This window comes from Oenanthe melanoleuca, chromosome 21 (assembly GCF_029582105.1).
Source record: "Oenanthe melanoleuca isolate GR-GAL-2019-014 chromosome 21, OMel1.0, whole genome shotgun sequence".
In the NCBI taxonomy this organism is placed as follows: domain Eukaryota; kingdom Metazoa; phylum Chordata; class Aves; order Passeriformes; family Muscicapidae; genus Oenanthe; species Oenanthe melanoleuca.
Window position 1 is genome coordinate 7,480,082 of NC_079354.1, and position 23,193 is coordinate 7,503,274.

Here is a 23,193-nt window from a genome sequence, read left to right on the forward strand (position 1 = left end):
AGCAGCAGAAGCGTCACAGTTGGATCATAAAAGCCATTAAGGCCCTGAGCTAGGGAGTTCCACTGGCTCCAGCTCATTCATGGCTGCTGAAACACAACTTTGCAGGGTGAAGAGTAACAACGCAGGACAAGTGCAGCTTTCTTGTGTTTCTTACAACATTTTTCCTGTTTGGATTTTTCTATCTTCCAGAGTGTGTAACAAAACAAACCTAAAATCATGATAAATTTTAGAATGCTTCTCATAAAAATTTACCTGTCACCATGTATTTTTTCCCACTGTAACTCTTCTGAACAGTGAGATAATCAGTTTGTTTAAGGGTTTGGTTGTCTTGAACTAGTCCCCTAGACCACTATATCTGGACTCTAAATACTGCAAAGAAAGTACAAAATAAATTTAAAGTCAGCAAAATGCTGAAGAAAAAAATTAATTGGAAAAGTGTCTTAGACCATACTTTTGTCTTGAAGAATTTTTTTCCGTTTGTGTAACAAAGAAGAGTCTGGTTACTAATCAGTAACATTACTCTTTTCTTTACCTGCCAAAAGGGATTTCAGTTTTGAACAGAGTTTCCTTACTGTATTTAAATTATTTTCAGTGAAACCTACATTTGGATAGGGTTTGGGGGTTTTTTCAGATCACTGTATTGTATTACAAACTTAACCATCTCTCTATAAGAAGACAATATTTTCTTATATTTATAAAGTACCTTTCCTCCCTAGCTGCTCATGGTAAGGTGAGGTCGGTGCCATGTAAGTGCAGCCAGCACTGGCAAAGTCTCACTCGGGATGGATTTGCCACTATCCAGAGCAGCACTGTCCTTTTGCAGTGCTTCTCAAATGTGTGCACCAACCACGAGTGGGTTTCTATTCCACACACCACACTCACCTCCAGCTCTGAGCATGCCACAGGTGAAAAAGGGGCAGCGCATCTGGCCCAGGGGTGAAAAAGGGGCAGCACATCTGGCCCAGGGGTAGCAGAGCTGGAACAGCTCAGCACCAAGCAAGGCTCTTCTGTAGGGAAATGAAGACTTCATTTCAGCACAACATCTCACCCATTTAGGATGAGCGGAGAAGAGATCCCATCAAACAGGAGCTGGGCTGGGCTGTGAAACCTGGGATTAGACATCTGGAAAAGCACCTGAGAAAGCAGGCTTGGGAAGGCAATGGGGGACTGCATTCCTCATCCTCCCTGCCTGGTAAACAGCTCCAGCCATCTCAGCACACTCACCACACATCCTCCCAAACTCAGGTGTCCAACAGACGTGTACAGACACAACCTATCCATGACAAGGAGGAAGGGAGACACAAGGAGGAACTGGGAGAGCAGGACAACAACATGAAACGAGGCAGACAAAGACCAGCAGGCAGGGGACAGGTGCAGCAGTGCCAGAAGCACAAGGGACAAACTGGAATCCACAAAGAATTCTGAAGAACTGCAGGAAGCAGCTCAAACCAGAGAGCAAACCTGGGAACTGTGAGTGCAGGTGTGTGGTACATTTCCCAGCTAGGTAGTGCTGGCTTGGTCACACCAAACAAGACACACTCTGAATTTGAGAGTCTGAACACAGGCACAGAACACTTCTACTACCTCAAGGGCAGTTTTAAACACTACCAGCTCTCCAGGTTAGAAAGAGCTTCCTGTTTGCAGTCTGGAGCTTTCCAGTTGCCTTGAGGATAAGCAGTTATGAGTCCAAAACACTGGTCTGAGAGCAAAACAGAAAAAGAGAGAAAGCTTTTAGGCCTTGGGGTTCCCACGACTAAATGAGCTGAGCAGTTCTTCCTGCCTGCAGCCAGGAAGAGTTGCCCAGGGAGATCAAACCTGCCCTGCAAAGTCCCAAATCCAAGTCATGCAAATTCCAATCTCCCTCCAAGCACTGATACCAGCACAGGGACTCTGACTTCATCAGATGCATGAAGGAAATGGAAAAAGGAGGAGGGGCCTCACTGCCTACACACATCCACACCCCACCTCAGGCCATAGAGGGGGTGTAAATAACAGAGCAGGTTCAGCAGCCAACAGCATCCAGGGTCGAGTCAGTAATCCTCTTTTTCCATTTCCGTTTGCTATTTAATGTAATTATAGTTTTTGATTGAAATCTACCCGGAGTGTAACCCCTCTGCTTAATGCACTGTTTAAATCCTTGGGTACACAACCATGCTGCTCCCCAGACTCGTCTGGAATAGGAAACCATTTCAATGCCAAAAATAAGCTTTTACTTTCTTTGGTAACACTCTCAGTCTTGGCTCAGCCTCTGCTACACCCACCAAAGGAGCAGGGCAGGGGGTTTAAGAGGGCTGCCTGTTCCACCCATGGCTGGTGGCAGTGCTGCAAGCTGAGCCTGCAAGAGGGTTAAACTTTTGGAAGCTTTCTTTAATGCCCAGACACTAGAAGAGGTGGCACAGCCGTATGGGCAAAGGACCTGGAGGCTGACCTCAGCATTCCCAGTAGATTTGCTGCTCTCCAGACCATAAATAGTAACGAGTCAAAGCCCAGTCCTGCCTTCTCGTGGGGTAAACAGTGGCTTCTGTGCTGAAAGGCCTCCTAAGGATAAAATTAACAGGCATAACATAGTGCAAAGGAGGGCTGGGAGATCTACCTCTCTGCAAAATCAGATCACTGGAGCAGGTTTTTCTTCTCCAGCTCACTCAGCACCACTTGGCCAAGAATGCAGGGCAACAGCTAGACCAGGGGGCCAGACATCAAACTGGGCAACTCCATCCCACAGAAGCAGCAGCCCAGCAGTGTGACTGGGCTAGCAGCAAAACCACTAATACTGCTGGAGAGGAACTGCCCAGGAACGAGCAGTTTTTGAGGTACCATCATGTCTGCTGGACAGCAGGAAAAGGGCTCTCTGAGGGCTTTTTACCAAAATCATGTCTCTGTAAAAAGCCTGATGTGGGTTGGGGAGGTACACAATAAAATACATGCACTTGCTTCAAATAAACATCTCAGGACAATGAGCAAATGTACAATTTCACTCAAGATTAAGAAAAAATACAGTAATTTTCCCATACAGGAGAAACTCAGCATGGCTCCCTTCAACACTAGTACCGTGTGAAGACTGAGGTATATGCAAGGTGAACATGATTAGAAAACTCAAAGCCTTTCCCAGCAGGGGAATGGAACCTCTGGGATGTGAAAAACGGGATGCTACAACTCCTGTTCCACACCTTCCTTTGCACAAGGAGAACGAAGGCCTCAAAGTTACCCCATGAGATTTTCAGACCTGTTGCAGAAACTCAGGGATAAGTCCAAGAAAGCTGCTGGGTTTGGATGCTTCTAAACCCTGAGACACCCCCCTCCAGGAGATATGTGGTCAGCTCAGTGCAGGACCTTTGGAACCAAGCAAGGCTCTTTGGACCTGAGTCCATGTGGCTCAGCCTTTACAGCATCATTTATGTCAAGGCCAAGAACGGGCAAAAGTGTGATGAGAACAGCCCTGTTATAAACAACTTTACAAAGGTGAAAGGGACCAGATAATCTGTCCATCCCTTTCTATTTCATGCCACACAGGAGTCCTGGGTGAAGGAGTAGGTCACTGAAGCCCTCTTGGGCTATAGGCACCATCACTGGCGGCAGCTCAGAGGGGAACCAGAGCCAGGCAGTGCCTGGCAGGGCTGGGCTTTGCCAGGGAGATGGAGACAGCAAAGCAAGAGACAAGCACAGGCAGCAGGGAAGTGTGGGTCCCCCAGGCCAGAAGGCAAAACCTGCCCTAGGCTTTCCCACTTCTAGGAATTGCTGTCACTTAGTACCTGGGAATCCCTGAGCCCCAGCTGCTGCACCTCCTTCCCCAGGAGGAACCACACAGCCAGCCCAGGGCAGGGCACACACGGCCCCTGGAGCCCCCCTGCCCTATGCTGCCCTTTCCTGGCGCAGCTGCTCACCAGCACAAACCTGCTTCTCATCAGCTCTTCCCACTCCGCTCCAGCACCTCCACTCAGTGGGCACAGGGAGTCAGATTTTTTTTCTCTCTCTCCTCATCAGATTTCTCCGTCTCTCTGAAATATTCAGATGATTTGGTTTTGTTCTCTTCTCCCCCACATCAAATCCTCCCCCTGCTTGTGGAAGCAGTGGATTTCACCCAGGCACAGAAGGCTAATTTACACCCTTCAGGGTTTAAAATAGCAGTGGTGTAAATGAAAAGTCCAATTTCTTCAAATTTGCATTGTAAAACCATCCTTCAACTTCCTTGAAATAAATTTTACTATTTTATTAGTGCAAACAAAATGGTAATAAAACACTAATACAGTGCCTTGTATCCAAGGGAAGAGCTAAAATTAACATAGACCGAACAGTGTTTGCTATTACATTCAATTACCTTTTTACTTGAGATTTACATTCTCATCCTCTTAATCTCCATAGTGGTGGCTTTGAAATCATTCCCCACAGTCCCTCCTGCGCTTGGAATGGACGGCAGAAGAACTGCTCCCTCACCACCACGGCTGCTCTGCCAGCACCTAGCACCAGCCACTTCCCTCCAGACCCCAGGCAAGTTTCCTTGGAGCGTCTCTGGAGAGAAAACGCAGCAAGTGCATTCACCTGCTTTTCTGAGTCTCACTGATTTCTAAGCTCCAGACAAATGCACTAGCACAAAAAATACAGCCGGTGTTCCACAGCTGCCTTCAGTCCGGCTCTGGAAACTGTTCCTTAATTCTCAGCTACAAACCATATTGCAGGCAAGTTTTATTGTCTCCACTGTACAGATAACAAAGGCAAAGACTGAGGACCAAAGTCAGAACGCAGCTGCTCTTGGTGTAAAACTGGAATAGCTGTTTCATAGTGGAAGTATTCCAGCTTTCACCGAGGGCTCACTGAATTCAGACTCTGCTCTCTAGCTGACTGGGGTTGCGTCCTGCAGCCCAGGCAAAGTCAGGAAAAGACTGTCTGGTGAAACTCAGAGGGAACCTGTCATGGAAAGAAAGGCCCATATTCCTACTAATACAATCCAGGGAATCCATCTTCCCAGCACCAGGGCGAGTTTTTCATTGATGGCATCTCTCGATGCTTTGATGTAGTAGGCACGGCAGTGATTTGGCCGTTACCAAAAGAATGGAAAGGCTTCCACAGGACACGCAGGGAGGTCCTGCATCAGTCCAGCTCTAGACAGGGACTTTCCTTCTCGGCTCCTCTCTCTTCCTTCTTGTGTAGTGGAAGTTGGACACCTTCCCACTTCAAGCCAAGTCAAAATATATAACCTTTCTTTGGAGAGCATCTGCAATACAGGTGATATGCACAACTTCGCATTTTCACACAATGTTTCATGATACCCAAATGAGTTAATAGAGATTAATTGAGCATTGTGTAACGTATTTCTGAGCTCAGCAAAAGAGGACAGAACAGCCTTTCATCCCAGTCTCCTCACTGCCCAGCCATCCCAGCTGATCATTATCAGATCACCTCACAGAGTCAAGTACAGGGCGATTTGGGAAGGTACCAGGCAGCTCCTGTGGAATAGCCTCTCCTGAGAGAAACAGATGCCTTGAGTTCACCCCAGCCCAGGCCAGCTGTAACACATGTAGATTGCCAGGTGCCTGACAGAGAGAACTGTCATCACCTCTTTGGATAGAAAAACACTTCCAGGTGCTCCAACCAGGTCTCAGGAGTGCTGCACAACCCTGATCACACCTAAGGCATGCAGCAATGAACTGGCTGCAGTGGCCCTGCTGAAACCTCACCCTGCAGAATCCGTTCTGTCCCACACAGCAACAGATTACTCTAATTTCCAGTGCCCCTTGGGCAGCTATCACACAACTCCCAATTCTTCTTTTTGAACAATAACATTGCAAGATGATTCACCAAGAGGTTTTGTGCCAACCTGAAAAAAAGGGCAGTCTGTCGTAGCACTTGGTGGTACCCAGGAGTATCCCTAACAGCTGCCCTCATGGTTCTCTTCGTCTTCTCCACAACAAAACTCTCTGTTTTCTGCATTTTAATCAGGATTTGTCTGCCTAGCCCCTAAATTGCTCATCTGTCTCTCCTCCTGAGAAGCATGGTCCTTCATGCTTTCCCTCTGGCCATCTTGATCTTCATGGCTGGAGGAGAAGGATCATGAAAAGCATGAATAAATGATAGATGATGATAGATAAATGACAGAACAACTGACAAATCCTCCCCATCCAAATAACAAATGTGTCGCCAGGAAACCTTTCATCTGTCCACCTTCTAGAAGGCAGTACAGTCCTTGTGCAAATAAAATTATCACAAGACACCAAGCAATACAAAAGACCCCAAATAATAAAGAGGAGGAAAAAGAAACTTGCCCAAGAGCACAGGGCTAAGGTTGGTTTCAGCTGGTCTTCTGTCCCTTTTTTCTGTTCTCTTTCCCCTGCTCCCCTGAACAAAGGAAGTTTGTTGTCAGGTTCAAACATTTCCTGGGCCTTGTCCACGTTCCACCTTGTTTTCTTTTTCTCTTTTCCCCACCCTGTACAAATAAAGAAAAAACCAACTGGCACCACCTGTGATGAAAGGACAACTAAATGCAGAATTTTATCTTTTCTTTCTTTTCTCCCTCCTCCTTTTTCCCTTTTTCTTGGCCAGAAGTTTTGGGCAAAGGACAAAAGGTATTGTTGGGTAAGCATAATTCCAGGGGCTGAGTCACTGAAGAGCTGGCTGCTGCTGGGGTACGACAAGCCAAGCCACTGCTTCACTAAATGCAACAAAAACACCAGCAGCACCACTGCAAGCTCTGCTAGCCCCAAAGCACAAGGGGCAGCAGAAGATTCACACAGCACCAAGAGGTGCAAAGAAACTAAATAAAATCCTGGTACAATTATCCTCACCTAAGAAATAAATCTTAGGGGGAAAGACCACAGAGATTGGGCTCTTCCCTGAAAACAGTAAAGGTTGTGGGGGTCACAGTAAGAAGTTACAGCCTTTACTTCTGATAAGGAAAGGCTCAGATGCCTTCTTTAATTCTTCATCCAGGCCTACTTTTTTGATTTCACGACCCAAGTCAGGCCTGCAGCTGGTCAATCCTGTAAGTGTCTCCTTTCCCCACTGCTGTCAGCTATGGAGGCAGGAGCTCCCACTGCTCCTGCAGCCCCAAGCACACAGAAGGGGCTTTCAGACACCCCTACCATGCAGAAAATCATCAACCCATTTCTGGCTGCAAATTAAATGGTGCCTCAAGCAGGTGCTTGCTCAGAGCATGTTCTAAAGCACACTGCAGACCCTTGGAACTACATGGTGCATTTGGGGGAGCTGGAGCACTGGCTGTTTGTTTATTTTATGATGCACTTTGGTCTCTCTCAGTTGCACTGTTATCCTACACCTGTTTGCTCCCTTTCTCCAGGCTGATAACAGGCTGTGTAGTGGGAGCCTGGCCTGACTCTTTTTGTGTTTAATGAGACATATGTATTTAGTTCCAGACTATCAAGAGTCAGGGAGAGGGAACAGGCAGAAAATTTCCCTCAATAGGCAAAATCAGTTCAGCAGCGATGTGGAGCAAGGAGCGAGGTCCTGGAGTGGACAGAAAGAGAACAAATGCCTTCGTTGAACAGCTCTCAAGAGGGCAGATCCTGCTTTCCCAGAGCAGCACATCTCCTTTGGAGCCCACACTCAACAGGGCGTTCCACTGCTGCTCGTCTCCTCCAGGCAGACACAGCCGGGCTCTTGCAACAGCTCTGGCATCTCCTCATGGCAGACCCCATGACACACGGAGGCGGCTGAGAACAAGGGCTCCTGCTTTTCCAGGAACAGGGAATCCAGATTTTCTGGTTTATAAATTTTCCCATATGGATTTGTTTTGTTGTTCATAGGGTAGATCACCAGAGATAAGGAGAGAAAAGTAAAGAAATATCAGAGCAGGGGGAGCCCTGATGGGCTCAGATGAATTTCTTGCATGTCACAATCTCCTGTTTGGGCAGAAATTTGAATGCATTTTCCAGCAGCAGCACAGATAAACTGGCATCTTCCCTGGGGAATGTTTCAGTTTCTGCTGCTGCCTACAGGTTCTGTGACGCAGGAACTGAGGAGCTTGGACATGCCCACTCTCAAGAATGACTCCGTAAGGACATGGCAATTTGTCTACCACTTGCATTAAAACCATCTCAGACTTCATGTGAAGGCCCTTAGAAGAGCCTATAGATGAACCGGTTATTGTCACCTGAAACAACTCCAATGAAAGACGGTGTTGGGGAAGTCCTGCACAAGCTTCCAAGTGGAGAGCAAAGAATGCTTAGGTCATCTCCACATGACAGAAGCAGCAGCTTCACCACTCTGTGGCACAGGGCCTGTCAGAGCCTGTGTTCTGGGGAGGAATCCCCCAGGATTACACCACATGGTTTTGGGAACAGATCTCCCAAGCCAAGTTACCCTTGTAACCTGCTTGTAAGCAAGTTACCCTGCTCTCAGGTAAGACCAAGGCCCATGGAACCCATCAGGACCTCTCCTCCCACCTCTTGCAGCCTTGTCCCAAGGCTCTGAGCTGGTTTCCAATGCCAACAGCTGTCCAGGTACAGAAAGGCACCTGCAGGCTAGAACAGATATGGGCCTGGAGCCCAGGGGTTCCCATTCTGAAGAGCGGAACCAAGGGCTGGGAGCTGTGATGTTAGGCATATTAGTCCTCCCCTGCCACCTCTCAGCCTGGCTGCTGAATTTACACACAGCAAGGACAACCTGGCAAAGCCAGCCCAGTGCTGTCAGCTGGGAGCCTCTGCACACTGAGCTCCTGGTTAAATGTTTTCATCAAAACCAGAGCGAGAAAGTGCAGAGCAAACACCACCAATTAGTGGCTGGGATGAATCGTCCCTGCCAGCATATCTGGTGAGAGCGGCATGAGTCACCTTAACCCTTTGGGAGCCAGAGTCAGAGCCAGCACAGCTCCGCAGGGGAGGAAACCTCTCCTGGATCTTTTATTTGCAACCACTCCTTTTAATTTATTTGTAGGGAGCTGAATTCAGGAGCAAACACTTGCTGTGTTTGGAACGACACTATCCCCGTAACCTCTGCTGTCACCATTCTGCTCCAGTGCAGATGGATGTGAGCTGGTTCAGAGAGCCAGGCAGACCCCAGAGCAGAGGCTGCCAGGTGCATATTGAGGACTCTGGGGTTGGTCATCCCTCAGCCACCTCTACCCTGCAAGCCCATTCCAGGTAACAGAAAACATCACCTCACTTTTGCTGAAGACCAAGGTGCCAGTGAGAGTAACATGACAATACTTGATGTCTCATTCCAAGACAAAATGCTTCCCCATTAGAAAAATGAGGAAATGTAGTCAGCAGTAAGAGAACAGGTGGGCTCAGGTGCATTTGTCCCTCTTTCTCTAAACTCCCGTAAACTGTCCCATTTCTGAACATGTCAGAGGTGGCCAAAGTTAATTGTGTGACTGGGATAATTCTCTTTCAATGTAAGTAACATGCTGCTGTTTATGGCCGGATTCAGTGCCACGAGTGTAAGTTCAGCTGTCTAGGAGTGTCCAATGTTGCAACACTACAGGTGCTCAGAAAGATCACTCACTTCTGCAGCAACAAACCCTGGAGTCAGAGCTCTCCTTTTGCTCGCAGTCACTCGAGCAAATACCTACTGACTCCACCTCAGCAAGGGCTGAGCAGACACTGCAGGAAGGGCCCAGAACTGTATGGACCAAATCCTGCCCTCCTACTCCAGGATCCAGCAGAGATGATACTGCTGTTCAGGTGGAGTTTTGCAAACTTTCTGCAGGGGAATCTGTCCTGGACCAAGCTCCCTGTTCAAGGTGAGGAACAGAAAAGGCACAGGGGCAGTGGACCTGCAGCTATGGAGATCAAAAGGCATTCACCCAAGGCGAGGAAGCTAAAAGGCAGGCAAGGATAAATTAACACCATGGTTTATACTGGGGACATTGCTTTCAATCTAGAGTTATGTGGGATGCAGCCCACGATCTGGCCCTCCACACTAACATGTGTCTAAAGCTGGGGCCCCCAAATGTGAATTTCAAGCATAGCAGGACTACTGGGGCAGACAATTTCAGATCCTGCTGAGCCAGCTTGCGGCTGTATTCAAAATTGAGTAAATTTACAGCTGTAAGCTGGGAGTTGATACAACCCGTAACTTGTTAGGGATGGCTGACCAAGCTAGAATGATTGCTCCCCAGCCAACAGAGCTCCTATTGGTTAGCCCTCTGAGTGCCTGAGAGGTTTTACTATTTTTCTTTCTCTTTTTCTTTTGCTTAGGTGGGGGCTAGGAAAGGAAATAACTATTTTTGTTCCTTTACTCACCAAACACAAATTAAAATTAAATCTCAGGTTCTATCCACTACAGACTCCTCAGTGCATCAGTTGGGGACTGCGGCATGCCCAGTGACCATCTCCTTGGATGAGGCTGCTATACTTTTCTCACTCTGTGCAGTCTTGCACCATGAGCAGCTCCACAGCATTCAGTGTATTATCACCAGAGCTCGCAAGGCTGCTCTTAGGCTGCCCTTATGCATGGACACTTCCCTCCCCACAGGCGCTACTCTGTTCCAATCTGGGCTGCAAGAAAATGTGCTCTGGGTTGTCTGAGTTTAGTGCAGCAAATATGGTGCCCTGAGATGTTCCTTCCATCTCCTCTACATGGATAAACAGTTGGGGCAGTACCAGACCTGATCTGAACCTCGATTCACACACACAACACAAGGAACTGCCAAACAATGGGAAAGTGGCAGGCAGAGAGTGTGAGCAGTACCCCGGGAGCCCTCTGAGAGGACAAAACCAGCACCATGTGCTGTGCCCGCGAGTGTGAAAGACACCCAGCCCCAGGGAAGCACGGGACTTGCCTGCAGGCACCTGCCTCAACCTGAGATCCCCTGTTTTCATTACAGCGTGGTCCCAGCCCCAGTTCTTGTCTGAAAGGCATTTTTAGCAGGAAGTCCAAGCATGATCTACTGCAGCAAGGCTGGATGAAGGGCTGCAGGGCTCTCCTGGAACTCACTGTTCTTTGTGACACAGACAAGGACAGCCCCAGCAGCTCCACAGCTCACACACTGGGGAGCACGAGGTGAGAGAACTGGGGAGAACGTGGTGAGAGGGATGCATTCCCACCTCAGGGGTTACAGGGCTGCAGGAACACCCTTCACTGTCCTGGAAGGATGCAGCTTTTCTAGGACATGCCTAAGGAACATAAGTAGGTCTCTCCTTTACCCTCTGCTCCATCCTGAATACGGAACAGCCCAGAACACCAATGATTTACATCAGTTAAAGAGCCAGCTGAGGCTTTAGGGAGTCAGGCAGGATAAAATACTCTTTTAGCACCCGGCCACCAGGTAAGAAAATTTGGTGAAGTCTTAAACAGGAGACTGGAAAAGGGGAAATGTCCTCTTCTCCCTGCTCTGTGAGCAGGGATCACACTACCTACTGCTGTTCCCACAGTTTAAAATACTTAAGTCCTCCAAGGTGCAGCTTAATTTTCTTTTTTAAAAAAGAAAAGTGTCAGTCTAATTAGATAAATCCTCCAAGCACGTGGCCCAGAGTTCGTCATGGAAATTAACCTCCTTGAAAGATCACAGTGACTGAAATAAGAAACTGTGTGTTTTGGCATAGTGCAGTGAAATGGGAGATGCAGGCTGCATTTCATACACCTTACCTTTCATAAACCTGCCGCATTTCTTATCTGCCCTACTGGCCCTGAGCTCGGCAGCAAGATTTAACTCTGAATGCCTGTTTGCAAATCGCTGCTGAGAGGTTACAATAACCCTTGGGAGAGATTCTGCTGGCTCACTAGTGTGAAAGGACACTGCTTCCCTGGTGTAAAGCTGGACCAGCCCGAGGCACTGGTGGAGGGAGTGGCTCATCACCGGCAGCCTCTGGAGAGGATGTTCAGCAGACAGCTCCCAAGGGGAGGCAGCCAGGCTGGAGCTGCTTGCTCTGCCAGCCTCACCATACAGCACCAAGGCAAGCACGGTTCTGAGCAGCCCCCACTGCTCCTGCCATGGGGATGGGCTGAGTGGGGCAGGAGGGATCAAACCAGGCCAAGGCTGTGACCACGTAGCTCAGTTTGCATTTTTGCCAGGTACATTCACATCTTCCTACTCAGAAAGATCTGCCTATCCAGACTGGGAAAGGTGTAGGGCTGGCAGTTCATATTGCTTAGGAATAAAATGTCCCAGTACCTTTGTATTGGAAGCAGAAGCAAAACCAGGAAAGAAAAGAACTGGCTCCTAAGTTAAAGTCAACTGCCACCCCTCCCTTCAAATAGAAGCAGGGATCAGAACCAGGCTACACTGTACTTTTAGGACACACTTTCCAGTCAACTTTTCTCCAAGCCCAGCAGACAAATTTATGCTTGGGTCACACTCTTGTTCCTCAGCCCCCCGCCAAGTGTCACTACACAACACATTTTCATAGACATCTGAAACAAGACAGCTTTTCATAGCTCCAAATAGACCATCAAGGGATTCTCTCTCTTAAGTTTTCCAGTTCCCACCATTCTTTCAAAGGATAGCATCCAAAACAGAAAACTCCCTGAAAAACCTCTAGAGTTCGTCTACCTCCTTCCATCCCAAGTCTGATGGATGATGGTGTGTGACACTGTGCTGCCCTCCCAGCACTGAGACCAACCTTGCCAGCTGACTTCACACTCAGAAGGATCAGGAGCAGCCTCAGAGACCAGCTCTGAGGTGACCTGTTGTATTGTCATTGAAATTATAAGCCCTATGGCTTAGAATCTGGGACTTGTTTCCAATGTTGTTTCGAAACAGCATCACTGGTGGCAGAACAAAAACAGGACACCCTCTGCAGAGAAAACTACCCCAAAATGCCACGGTGGGCAAGGAGCCAAAGGCCCCCCAAAGGCCCCAGTTCTGCTCTGCCTTTTCCTGCAGCAGTTCTTGCCACAAGCAGGATGGTGCAGAGCTGGCAGCTGGGCAGCTCCAGAGCTGACCCTGTGAGCACAGACTCATGTGTCTCCTGCTCCGGAAAGGCTCCATCACCTGGAAGGGATGAGCTAACAGCCAGCAGCAGCCACTGCACAGGGGGAGCGAGAGGGGCTGTGGGCAGATCCCTCTGCGCAGAGGTGGAACCTCCTTGTTACAATTCACCAGCTGACTCAGGAAAGAGCACAAAAGACAGATGATGCACAAAAACTGCATCCCAGTTTCCTCCTGATCTCTTCAGATCAGGGCTGAGGCACGCTGGAAGGACACTACCAGAGAAACCAGGATGAATTCAGGCCTAATACAGTTCCTTAGCAGTTCTCTGTCAAGTACAGGCAAGCTCCACAGTTCCATTGCTAATACCCTAACACTTAATAATATTACAATAACTTAATACCTAATAATATTATCAATGTAATACTTTAACTTGATGCCACGCACCTGGACCCAGAAAAATCAGCATTTAGAAATACTTCCACCTCACTGCTTTTGCCTTCTGCCAACTGATCAAAACTCAGCATCCACACCTCCTTCCCACCTGCTCCAAGGTATTTGGAATAATGTTTTAAAAGATAAAGTTCCTACTTCAGCCAGAAGCTAAGGGCTGAACCAGCAAGACAAGACAGACTGCAGGAGGGGGAAAAAAATATTCAACTGCTATTTCACTCCTGTTCTTTAGGCTTTGGATGCATTAGGCAAATTCCCAATTACAGCAATTCCTTCTGCCTGCAACTAGAGTTAAGAGACCAGAAAGGAGGGCCAGTGGGCATCACTGAAAGCTCAGCATCTTCCATTACACATCAGCACAGTAACAAGGGCGATGCCAACCCTGAATTGTTTTTTTCCAAAAGGAAAACACACACACACACACACACACCCTTTAGAATGGGTATGGTGAAATCTGCCTGGAGAGGCAAGGACTCAGCAACACTAGCAGGTTCCTGACTCCTTATCATCAAGGCAAGAAGCCCAGCCTGTGAATTCATTTCATCAGTGCCCTCTTTCTTCCTTCACCAAGGGCTCGTATCCCGAACGTGACCGCACACACATGGCCAAGGAGGCCGTGCCACATCTGAATCCACAGCGGGTTCAAAGACATCTCCATGCCTTGCTGTCAGCCTGAAGTTTGACTAAGGGAGCCCACCAGAAAGAGTGAATGAGCGCTGGCAGCCGAGCCGAGCCTGTGCTCTAAGCCACCTAGTGTCCGAGACGCGCACGGAGAGATGCGGGAAACCCGCGAGGAGAACGGAGACACCCGAGCAGAGCCACGGGGAAAGGAGCGAAGGACACGGACCCCGAGCCCAGGAAGCGGGAGGCACGGCACGGCTCGGCACGGCTCGGAACGGCTCGGAACGGTTCGGCAAAGCACAGAATGGCACGGCTCAGCACGTATTGGCTCAGTATGGCACGGCTCGGCTCAGCACAGCTCGGCTCAGCACGGCTCGGCTCGGCACCGTCCTGGGCCGCTGCTGGGGCCGGGCGGGCGCAGAGCCGATCGCTCTCCCCTCGCACCGATCCCGCAGAACGCCACCGCTGCAGGCCAGCACCGCGGCTCCGACCGGGCTGCTCGGATACGAGCCTGGGACATCTCCGGGATGCGAACTTGGACACAGCTCGGCCCGGCACGAGCCTGCGGGACGAACCCCAGGCGTGCCAGCGGCAGAGACCCGCAAACCTGTGTCTGCTCCCCGAGAAAACATCCCCATCCGCACCCCCTCTCCCGCGCCCGCAGCAGCCCCCTCCTCCAACTCTCTTTCTCTGTGTCCTCGAGACTCCTCTCACCTTGAGGAGTGTTAGGATTACCCAGCATTTACACTCAATGCTCCTCTTTATTCCTTAAGACTTATTAAGAATGATAATGAGCTCCAAAGCAGTGACACGTCTCTCTCTCTCCCCCTCTGTCGCGCTCTCTCTCTCTCTCTCTCTACGTGCCTTTTCCGTCAAAGGCACACAGGACAAATCCGACCAAGAAAAAAAAAAAAAAAAAAAAAAAACCAAAACCAAAACCAAAAAAAAACCGGACAATATGGATCAAGGACACATGAGGATTTATATTCTACAAATCCAGCCTTTTTTTTTTTATTATTATTATTTCTCCTCAAATTCCATTCCTTTCCTCTTCTTACTCGTGTCGTTCCCCGCCCCCCCCCCCCCGCCTCTACCCCAAACCTCTCAGACTCTGAATGAAAAAGAAGAAGAAGAAGAGGAAGAAGAAGAAGAGAAGAAAGCTGCTTGCCTGGAAAACCTCGTTAACGTGGAGCTCTTAAACGGTTGATTAATTTTAGCAAAATTTATGATGCGCCCTTGCTTTTCTTTGAAGCTGCAGTCTTATATACCAAAAGCAAGTTAACTTTGAGATCTCCGTGCAAGCCAACTGCCCCCCTGATTCTTAGATACCCTACTTAGGTACAACAAATGTACGGGACAGAAATGCTACACCAGAGCATGGAAACAGTCACCCTGTTAGATGCTCAGAGTGGTTCAATTCAGATCCCTTCAGCACAGCCCAATAATCACAACCTGAAAACTCCCAACTTCCAGCTTTCTAACTTCCCATAAAGATTAAAAAAAAAAAAAAATCACTAGTCAGTCCTTCAAAAACAAAAGGAAAGAGGGAAACATAAACACAAATTCCAAGAGCAGTCTCTCAAAGTTCCATCTGCACACGCCACAGAAACGCCAGACTCTCAGCTGCACTGCAAACATCAGGTCCTCCCGAAGCCACCTTTAAACCAGAGGGAAAAACTGAGTCTAAGGAAACATCGCAATACTGATCCATACATATCCCAAACCATACCTCAATATTTCAGTCATCTCCTCAGCTTCCTCCTACCAAGTGTTTGCTTTCATTCTTTGTCTCCCTCTGCTAGACACTGTTTTTCTGATACAGACATCAGAAGGTTAAGGGCTCAATTATCAAGTCTGTTGAATCCTCAGCTTCACGTTACTTAGGAGGTTCTCTGTTGCTCTTTGGAACTACACTACAAAATCTCTTTCCTTCTCGGCTTTTCATTTTCCTACTTCTATTTCTGACACACCCCTGTGTGTGAACCCACAAATCTATTCGGGGTAAACGGAGAGAAACCCTGAATTGGTTTGGGAGACAGAAACATTAATAAAAATAACCATAAGAGCGCCTAGCCAGACTAAACCTGAAGCACTTGCAATCTTGAAACCTAAAGTTAACATCCACATGGAATTTACAAAATATGATTCGAGTGGTTCTAATTAGACCCAGTCTGTGGAAATTTGGAAGGAAGCGGCTCTTTGATTAATGTTACAAACCAGAAAGGAAACATATTTTAAAAGTTAAAGTAGCAGCATTGTGGGATACAGAATCATTACCAGCATGCATTTATGATACCTGCTTCAATCAGATGGCTTGGTGTTTTGTTTTTAGGGTTTTTTTCCTTTTTACTTTAAGAAAAAAAGGAAGACAGGATGCAAGTAAAAGCCTTTGTTTATGGAAGTGTGTGGCACTTTTATCTCCCAAGGAATTTATATAGCTGGACTGTGTATAAATCCTTCTGAAAATGAAATTAGCAAAAACAAAACGGGGGTGAAGGTACTGGGGGGAGTGTGGGAGGGGGCACCCATCACCTCAGTAAATCATAGTGGATAACCAGCCCCTGGCTTGGACAGATAGCAAATTCAGCTTTAATAGGAAGAAAGAGTTGGAAAGGGAAAGAGCAAGATTCATACCTGCTAACTCCTTGCAAAAATGGGGGGCTATTTTTAATAAGCTTTTGAAAGTTACTGTTCAATTTTGCTTGGGCTTGAAAAGAAAAAGGAAATAAGGTTTTTTTTTCCAGCTAGCTTGATTGTTTTGGGTGGAGCTCAAGCATGTGTGTATATATGCTGTATATAAAAATGAATTACTAATTCTTTCCTGGAAACTGTTTGAATTACAATCTGCAAGATACAAAAACACACCTTTATTTTAACACTGATTTTAATACAGATAGAATTGGAGGGAGGGGGGAAAAATGAGGGAAACATTTTTTTCCCAGTACACAGCAAAACCCCTGAGCAAGAAAAACATCCCGCCACATGTACCCAGAGACACTTTGCTCAGCTGTACAACACCAACTTAACTCCAGCTTTCAGTAGCTTTTCCCTGTACAAAGGCTTCACTCTGAAACTGCAAGAATGACAATGTCATGTGTGTGGAAAGCTGACACTTAGATCTTTTAAAAAGAAATGAGGAAAAATAAGCTGTTGACTTCTTGGTTAAAGTATTTTCTTGTTCTAACTCATGTTCTTATGTCACTGGGCTAAAAAAAAAGAGAGAGAAGGAGAGAGAGATATGACTTTCCTTGAATGATCTGTTTAACCTAAGCCAGAGGAAAAAAAAAAGAAGTCATTAATTACTTATGTGAGCTATTGCTTCTGAAAGACAATAAACCTGCCTGGTCGCCATGGATATGACATATTTGCTCTGAAAACAACACAATAATTAGCAAAGGGGAAAGATACAAGGAGAATATGCAAACTCCTGAGTTTAAAGCCATAGTGTTTCCTTTTTTCCCCCCTGCTCTTTTTACTTGTCAGAGTCAATTCTGTTTGCAATTCAAATCAAACAAATAAACAGAATAGTTACAAAAATTTTTAAATTATCTTCCACGCATCAAATCATACACACAAACACACACACAGAAAAAAAAAAGGAAAAAATTTATAAGGAAAAAATATTTAAGTCTAGTGTGGACAGGTCATAAACCACATGTTATTTTCCATATATGTGTATGGATGCATATATATATATATATGTATATGTGAAATATAAATGTATATACACAAAAATATATGAGTTATAAAGGTTACATACACTATTTCCTCTAGGATTATTATTTCATTTTTAGGATCAGTTTAGAAAAATACCAAGAGGAAAAATATCTCTGATTTAGGGAGTGGAAACATTTTGAAGCTATACTAAAAGAAAGTACAATGACGGGTTCTTTTACTGTGTTGAACATGCATTGTATTGGTATTTTTTTTTTTTTTTTTGCAAATCTTTGAACTTTTCTCTTAAGAGATGAGCAAAAACCCACAACTGGTGTGCACTGTGCATCAACCTAATCAACACACCGGCTTACCAGGACTTCACAAATTTTAAGCATAAAAAAAATTCTCTCACCTCAATTACTTTAGTTCTAAAGTGATATCACACCGAATCACATGTAATAATGCAATGGGTAAGTTAAGAAATAATGAAAACTGAGTTAAATGCAGAAAGACTTCTTTGAAATAATTTATAAACGTTGCAGGGAAAATGTTTTTTAGATTGCTCTCTCATTAAGATGAGACAAAGACTATTAAAACCTTCTCTAATGCAGTAGCTTTCTGGATTCTGACCTTCCACATTTAGAAACCAAGTAATAAAAACTCCCTAACAAGCACTTTATCTTTGGACATGTTTGATTTTGAACTTATTTTAACTTTTAAAAGACTTGGAATGTATAAAAATAACAATATAGTTGCCACAAGTTTCTGTTGTTGTTGTGTTTACAAAGCTAAAAAAAAAAAAAAAAAAGCTTTAGAACAAAATAAACAGATTAAGGAAGCAACCCCCTAATTTTACTGTCTCTTTTTCTGTTTTTTCTTAAACAATAGTTTTTAGCTGGACGCTTTGATCTTGAAAGGGTTCTGCTATCTTGTGTGATGAGGGGGGAAAAATGATCTGTTTTAAATGATGCTGCAAAAAAAAGGATCAAAGTCCTGACTTTCTGTTAGCCATAATAAGTTCTGTCTTGCACAAAGCTTCAACTTCAGGCTTTAATATATAAAATATACAGGAGCCCAGTAAAAGCGCTGAAAAAGGTACAAAGTCTGAAAACAAAAGGGGACGCTGCTCCTTTAAACGTTTTAGTGCATATGGAGTTTGATTTCTGAAAGAGATCAGTTTAACATCTCCATAGAAACCAGCAACAGATTATCATCAACAGAATAAATAACTAGTCTAATAAATTAAACAGGAGGCATAAGATCTGGGAACTTGATTACTGAAGTTCGACAATATTCTCCCATAAACTCTTCCAAGCCACCTTTAGGATAGGTAATAAGGTGGCAGCGACACACAGATAAAAGGTAGGAGGGAAGCAGGCAGGACTTCTGAAATGAGAAGTCCGAAACCTTCGCAAGAAATTATACCACGCTGACAGTCAGCAAATCAATAGAGGAAATAAATTCATCAATGAATTTTTGGGAGAGACAGCTACTCTTGCAGGGAGCGAGCTGCCAGGACCCGCCGTGCCCTGCAGCGCGGACGGGAGGGGACACACACAAGGTGGACGTGCAGCTCCTGAGAAGTTTCACCTTTCCGACCCGAAAGAGCAGGAAGGCTCGAGCCGATCGATCACACGTGCCGTGATTCGGAGCAGCCTCCGGCCGCAGCCCACCCCTCAAACTTTGCCGCACAAGTTGCCGGCCGCACAGCCGGGCGCTCCCGGCGCCGGCCCCGAGGCGAGAGCGGCAGCGCTGGTCCCGATCCCGCCCGAGCTCTTGACAGCTCGCTCGCCGCCGCGGGCCCCCGAGAGCTCGGCTCTGCCCCTCGCCCCTCGCCCGCCCCTCGGCCCTCGGCCGCTGCTCGCCACCGCTGCTCCGCGGCCGGCGGCGCTCGGGGCCCCAGCGCGGCTCCGCTCCTCGCCCTGCCAGTCCGCGCCCCCCCACCCCGGCCCGGTCTCTGAGTGACGGCTCGGACACCTGTTCCCCATTCCCGGAGCCCGCACCCGCTCCCCCGGGAGCCCCGGCCCGTGCCCCCGCCCGCCGCCCCCCGCTGCCCCGCCGCGCGCGGGGAAAGGGGGAAAGGGGAACGAGGCGGAAGGGGAAAACTTCCTGGCTCCGGATGGCAAATCAGCTGCACATTCTGCAAATACCACCGGGTAAAAATAACCTGCTGCTTCGCCCGGGGGGACGGGCAGCGGCTGCCCCGACCCGCGCTCCGGGCCGCCGCGGCCCCTGCCCACCGCGACCCTGCCGGGAGCCGCGGCCCTGCCGCTGCGGGCACTGAGGGCAAGCGCCACTGCCCCGGCCACTTTGAAGAAAGTTCCCCAGCACGGCTCGCCCCGCCGCACCCGGCCCTGCCCGCGGAGCGCTCCGGCGGCCGCTCGCCCAACTTTACTGCCCACCTCTCGGTGCCTCACCGGGAGCCTCGGGTGCTGCGGCGCGGCGGGGCTGCGGTTACCTGCCCTCGGCGCGGAGCGGGAGCACGTGTTCTCCCGTCCCCTGCCCGGGCTCCTGCCAAAGTCTCGGCAATTGACGGGCGCCGCCGCGGCTCCGCCGCTGAGCGGGCACGGCACTGCCCCGCAGCCGCCAGCCCCCCGCTGGCCCGGCACCTCCCTCTTCCCGCGGGGCCGCCGCTGTCCCCGCTGCCGGCCGGTGCCCGCAGCCGCTGCCCGCGGAGCTGGGCGCTGCCCCGCGGGAACCGCTCGGAGCGCCGAGCGCTGCCCACCTGCCGGGCAGCGCCGCCCGCCCGCGCAGCGCCCCGGCCCCGGGGCTGCCGGCGGCGGGGCCGGGGCCGGGCGGGAGCGGACGGGCTTACCTGCACTTGGGGCTGCTTTGGTTGACTTTCCAAGTCAATGGAAATGTGTGTGTGTTTGGGATGGAGGCAGCAGAGCGCATGCGCCATCAAACTTGCCCTGATCCCGGATTTTTCCTCCTCGCGCTCCCCTTTGCTTTGATTATTGAATTTTCCTATTTCTAACAGGAGGGCGGGCGTCGCGCAAAACCCGGCCTGGAGCCCGCGGCCACCCGCCCCGGCCCGCCCGGGTAGGGAAAGGGGGAGCGGGCACGGAGCGGACTCGGTCTCCAGGCGGGCAGGGCAGGCAGTCAAGGGAGAGTCGCCTGCAAAACCCGGACCGGATCACCCTCCCCTGGCAAGGAAAAAGGCGAGAAAGTGTCCCCGTTTCCTAGCCGTGCGGGCAGCTGCCTGTCTTCTACCCTGTTCCTGCACCAGCAGTTCCTCTTCCCCATACGTCAACCTTCCCAGAGAACCACTGTAAATTATATACAATTTTCTATTTTGCAGCCTGCTGACCCCTGTTCACCGTGGTTCCCTTAGACTAAACTCCATGGAGATGACGAATAACTAACTAGGTTGTGTGTACCGCTTTATTCTCCTGCTGGTTTTCCTAGGCTTGATGTCTAATTGCAATTACAAACTTCTAAACTTCAATACTTTTTCTTTTGAAAATGTTCTTTGGATTTCACTCAAGTTTAGAACTAACCGTTGTCTCAGATCTACAACTGTAATGTTTCTCAGTTTTGCTGTGCTGGCTTTGCTGGCAGTTACACACAGGACTGGTCTGGATCCTAGAGAAAATGCCAAGGAACAAATGTGCAAGCTATGAGCAGCCTTATAGACTGGACCGTTTTTGGGAGATGTCTTTGCGGGATCAGAGACAAGAGTTCTCATGCACCTGAATTTCCAACAGGCAGGCATCACATTTCTGTGTCAAACTACTTTCCCCAGCTCCACCTTTCATTTCACTGAGACAGTGAGTATCCATTACAGTTGGATGTGCACATTTTGTGGTGGCAATTCCATAGAGGCATCCACAGAGACCTTTTCCTTCATGCTCTGGTTGCCTCTCCAGGAGCCGAGGGCCTGGGCTCGCTGGCACTGTGCGCTCAACACTGGGGTTTGGAGGTGCAGCTGCCTGGGGGATGGACCTGCTTCCATTGCAGGCTCGCAGGGTTTGGGCCCTAGGCTGGCGCTGGGCAGACCTGCACACTCTCGGATCATTTTGCTCGTTGGCAGCAGGAGCTCCCCATCAGCACAGAAGCCCTTGCAGCAGCGTCCTGCTCTTCACATGCGCTTCCCTGTCTGTGTCTGTCTCCACCTGTTGCCTCTTGTCCGGTGTTTACACCATCAGCTCTTTGGGGCAGAAACCATGGTTTTGCTCTGGGTTTCTCAGTGCTTTGCACAATGTGGCCCAGCTCCATAACCACAACTCCTATGTGCTATTGCTACACACATAAATAATAATAATTAATAATAATAGGCTAATTCCTCTGATTTTGATGTGACTACTCATGTGAGTAAAAGTGACTCACATACATGAGCGTTTGTGGGACCACTGCCAGGTCTTGAGCTTTTACTGTGAGTCTTCTAATATTTGGTGTTCTCTTTTGATCCCCAGCTTCTGGAATGACTTGTTTCTAGTACTTGCATTTACACAGGGACACTTGGAAATGTGGCCTAGTGCTGTCAAAAGCCCCAGAAGACAGAGAACAAATGGGAAACTTTCAAAGAAATAAATTTTTAATGGCTTTTCCGAAAATCCTTTGATTTGGCAGCTCAGGGAGGAGTGGAGTCTGACTCACAAATTTTGAGCAGTCAAGTTTAGCAATATGCATCAATCGAGTTAAATATTTAGATCCCTGTAAAGACTAGACTTCTACTAACCAGGCCAAACTTATAGTGCAGAGACATATTAGGTGGAAATAATGTTTAAAGTGCCGGTGTCTTTGCAAAATCTGAGTTTTTGTATATTTGCATTTTGTTTGGGATTTGTCATTCTGCAGTTATTTTTACCTGTTCACAGTAAGAAAGCAGGAAAAAGCTCAAGAAAATGGTATTATTAAACTAAATAGGACTGCGTGAGACTTTTATAATAATTATGGCAAGTATTTATATAAATTGCTGAAAATACAACCAGCAAACTTCTTGAATTTGATATGCTGGAGAGTTACTGCCAGGTTAAAACCCATGTGTTTCTGAAAGTAAATGTCCCAGCTTCTTTTAACAAAAGAGAGCAGGTCCCAAGCTATGAATTCTTGCTTATGAGGCATCCCTGAAGAATGAGGGGTTGGGAGAATAGGGCCCTTTAATTAAATCTGCATCGTTACTTTTAATTGCATTTACTTACTATTTTCTCTTGTTCACGTTTTTGCATTTCTCTCATCTAGGGTGTTGAACGCAGACTGAATGGTCTCCCTTTCATTTGGAAGTTTCCTAATTTTGAAGTGCTGTGGAGCTGGCCTAGTTCGGAGGAGCACTTTGGCAAGTGTTTTGGAGGTTTGTCGCCACAGATCTCTTCTGCCTGTGCTCCCCTGCACGTGGTGGGCAGCTTGGACACCGTATCAGCTATGCCTCTGACAGCTTGGAGTCTCCTTCCAGACACAGCTTACTGGAAGCCCATCCAGCCCTCTGATGTTCACTACATGAGCCCCAGCATGTGCAGCTCCTCAGCCAGATAGAACAGGAGGTAATGACACCTTACACAGCCCATTCTAGATAGAAAGAAAATAATTTAGCAAATTGCAAATGATGCATACTTAACTATTTATGCAGCATCTTCCTGTCATCAACCCAAAGCAATTTTACTTCCGTGTTGAACAGTGGATGAAAATGTTCCATAGATTTA

General features: G+C 47.9%; 1 protein-coding gene across 6 annotated transcripts in view; it reads right to left on the minus strand.

Moving 5' to 3' along the window:
• CASZ1 (castor zinc finger 1) overlaps positions 1-21,316 on the minus strand; it is a 205,309-nt gene extending 183,993 nt beyond the window's left edge. For 5 of the 6 annotated variants that reach the window (XM_056508438.1, XM_056508437.1, XM_056508434.1 and 2 more), the window contains exon 1: positions 20,367-21,316. The gene's annotated coding sequence lies outside the window, so the exon portion shown is untranslated. Of the gene's footprint in view, positions 1-19,953; positions 20,039-20,366 lie in introns of those variants that run through there. The other variant, XM_056508436.1, reaches the window with a different exon arrangement.
• Between the last annotated feature and the right edge of the window lie 1,877 nt (positions 21,317-23,193).